Genomic DNA, 3,409 nt, shown 5'->3' with positions numbered 1-3,409 from the left:
CGCCTCTAACTGTGCTGAAACCGCCGCCAGATCATTAACTTGATTAACTCCAGCACCTCGTCTCTGCCTATCAGACTGAGGATGATAGCTACTAGCAGCCATTTCCTCCAATAACTCTTATCCTTCCTCAGGCTGTTTTTCTCAGTAAATTACCACATGCTGCAGCATCTATCATGGTACGGTTAGGAGTAATCAGACCGTAGTAGAAAGTTTGAACAACTAACCCAAGTGGCAGCTCATGGTGTGGACATCTCCTCAACAAGTCCTTGTAGCGCTCCCATGCCTCGTAAAGTGACTCGTTCTCATATTGAGCAAAAGTAGTAATGTCGGCTCTAAGCTTCATAGTCTTCGACGGAGGAAAGTACTTGATCAGGAATGCCTTTGCCATATCCTCCCATGTAGTGATAGACCATACAGGCAAACAGTTTAACCACGATTTAGCTTTATCTCTCAGTGAAAATGGAAATAAACGCAAACGAACAGCATCATCAGACACGCCATTAAACTTAAAAGTATCCCAAATTTCAAGAAAGTCAGCTATATGATAATTAGGATCGTCAAGTGCACTTCCCCCAAATTGGACAGTGTTCTGAATCATCTGAATGATAGCTGGCTTGATCTCAAACTGATTGACTCGGATGACTGGTCTAACGATGCTTGGACGTGCTCCATCAAGAGACGGCTGTGCATAATCCAACATCGGTATACGCCTTGGCTCCTCTCTTAGTTGATCTCCTTCCATTCTTTCCATTGCTCTTTGCTGCTGTAGTTGACGTCTAGCTGTGCGTTCAATTCCGGGGTCAAAAGGCTCAAGCTTAAACTCGAGTGATCTTCGCATGCACCGCAAGAAAAATTTGCAACACAATGAGAGTATCAAATAACAATAAAATAAATAATACTAAAGAATTTAAATGAAAAATAAAAAATTGTGAATCAACAGTCCCCGGCAACGGCGCAAAAAACTTGATCGAGTTTAACTTGCACAGTGAATAGTCCCAAAATTTATTTTATAATTGAAAGCTCGATTTAAATATCGCAAGTGCACGATAGTCAAGTTATAATAAACGTAAGTGAATACGAGTATCGATCCACAAGGACTGCGTTACACTATTTTTATTTTCAAGTAAAACTCTTTAGCAACGATAGAATGAGTTGATGATTAAACTACTGTATATCAAATAAATAAATTAATTAAAATGCAAAGAAAACGTTTCAAAGAAAGCAATGATTAATTTGGATTAAAACCAAATGAGAAACGAATTTGTTGGGAAATTATCAGTTCACCTACCACTCGTGTTTAACTAACTACACTCGACTTTTACTCGTGCATTCGACGGAATTCCCTAGACTAATTAATATACTCTGTCGAGCTATATTAATACTAATAAAAAACATGCAGTACTCAAGTGTCCTCAAATATTTAACAGTTCAAGAATGCATTACATTCTATGGAATCCACTAGCTTTCATCCGGGTGAACTATCACTATCGACACGTACCCAATTCCGTATATCTACTAAAATTGTAAATCCGTGGTTTATACTATTTGATCGTATTGTTAATTATTCTATCGAAATCATTAACAACATGAAATAATCAAAGGAAGTTAGCTAGGCTTCGATTGAAACAAGAAAGAACAATAACATAAAAAAATTACTAATAAAACCGTCGATAAATAATGTTAAACAAAGAGTACAGGGTAGGATCCCCTCAAATCCCAACAAATCTAGAGTTTAGCTACTAAAATTCATAATAAAAACCAACAACAATCTAAGAATTAAAAATTGAATAATGAAAATACTAAAGATGACGACGGATGACGGCCACGACGCGTGGAAATCTCGAGGTCTTCGAAGTCTCCTTTGCTCCTAGCCTTTTATCCAAGAAAATATGATGAAAATAATGATTTCGTCTGAAAACCCGCGCCCTCTCGTGTATTAGGTCTATGATGTAGGATAGAGTCCATAAAAAATGAAACAAATCTTTTCAAATCTCGCGGCTCGCTAGGGCGGTCAAAAGTGTCGGCCCTAGCGAGAGGTTCTCGCAGAAAATTCCTCGGTCATGTCCCTGGGTTCGCTGGGGCGGTCACTTTTGACCGCCCTAGCGAGACGCTTGCGCAACAACTCCTCAGCCAGACCAACATGCTCGCTGGGGCGGTCAATTTTAACCGCCCTAGCGAGTCCTTCTCGATGCTTTGGCAAATATTCTCCCACTTTTTAGTTCAATTCCTACAAAATAACCACCAACTACACGAGATCAGTCATATGCTAAATAATGATAAAAAAATGCTAAATTAAACTAAAACAAACTAATATGATGCATGAATGCGAATCAAAACCAACACTAAAAACACGTAAAAACGAGTCCTATCAGCTGATATTGTGGCAAAGGGAATATTAGCAAAAGCCGGTTCTTATGCTGCTCTTACACTCGAAAAATTCCAGGTAATGACCATAATCATGGGTGAAAAGAAAGCAAATTGGAGATATATTCTTTTTAACATCTTGAAGAATATGCTCAAGTCATCCAAACAGTCATGTGGCTTTGTCATCCAAATCAGTTATCTGTTAAAACTGAAGGGTTTGGTAGCTGAAAATGCTGAAACATCATCAAAATTCAAGGTCTTTACTGCCAAAAACACCTTGCCATCAAAAACCAAACTAGAGGTTGAGCCATCACCAGTCAAGAAGGCCAAAACAGCAAAAAGGAAACTGATTATCAGTGAATCAGATTCAGAGAAAACTCCTTCCCCTAAGCTTGTCAAGAGACCAAGGACTCAAAGAACCAAACCAATAACAACAGTGGAAGTCATTCCACCTGAGAAAATTATTCAATCAGCTGCTCAACAGCCCATTCAGGCTATCCCTTTGCAAGTAGTCTCACCTGATGATTCAGTTACCAAAGCAAAGACACCAGCTAAGGTAAGAGCTCCCTTGACTCTTGTAAATCGCCCTAACATCTTTCCTAGAGCCAGATCTAAAGGTGTAATATTAAGGGAACCAGTGCACTCCACACATTCTGGAATGGATCTTCCTCACATTCTCTCAACTGACAAAGGAAAAGGCAAGCTGGTTGAAGAACCTCGGCCATCCAATGTCATTCAAACACACATTGACCTAGTTTGGGAACAGGTCAATGCATTTCCCATATCACAATTAAAATCTTTTGATTGTTGGAAAAGCTTCAGAACAGAAATCTTTGCCAAAGAACTGAAGCATAGATCTCAACTGAAAAAGTTCATCAAGCTAGAAGCGATTGTGATGAAAGTAGTCAAAGGTGCTACAATTCCATAGGCATTAGAAAGGCAGAAATATTTCTTTGATCAGATTCGCGTAAAAAATCTAACAAGAATAGTAGCAAAGCTGAAGTCCAACTACAATCTCACAAGTCCAACTGCATACAATGATAGA

The 3,409-nt window shown here is 38.9% G+C and overlaps 1 non-coding gene across 1 annotated transcript; it reads left to right on the top strand.

Moving 5' to 3' along the window:
• The first annotated feature begins 233 nt into the window (after nt 1–233).
• LOC140842192 (small nucleolar RNA R71) lies at nt 234–340 on the top strand. The gene has a single exon (XR_012120324.1). It is a non-coding gene; the product is annotated as a small nucleolar RNA R71 (small nucleolar RNA).
• The last annotated feature ends 3,069 nt before the right edge of the window (nt 341–3,409 follow it).

The sequence above is a fragment of the Primulina eburnea genome, chromosome 9 (assembly GCF_022965805.1).
Source record: "Primulina eburnea isolate SZY01 chromosome 9, ASM2296580v1, whole genome shotgun sequence".
Taxonomy (NCBI): Eukaryota; Viridiplantae; Streptophyta; class Magnoliopsida; order Lamiales; family Gesneriaceae; genus Primulina; species Primulina eburnea.
Note: the sequence above shows the minus strand (reverse complement) of the source record. Positions and strands in the feature narration are given on the sequence as shown.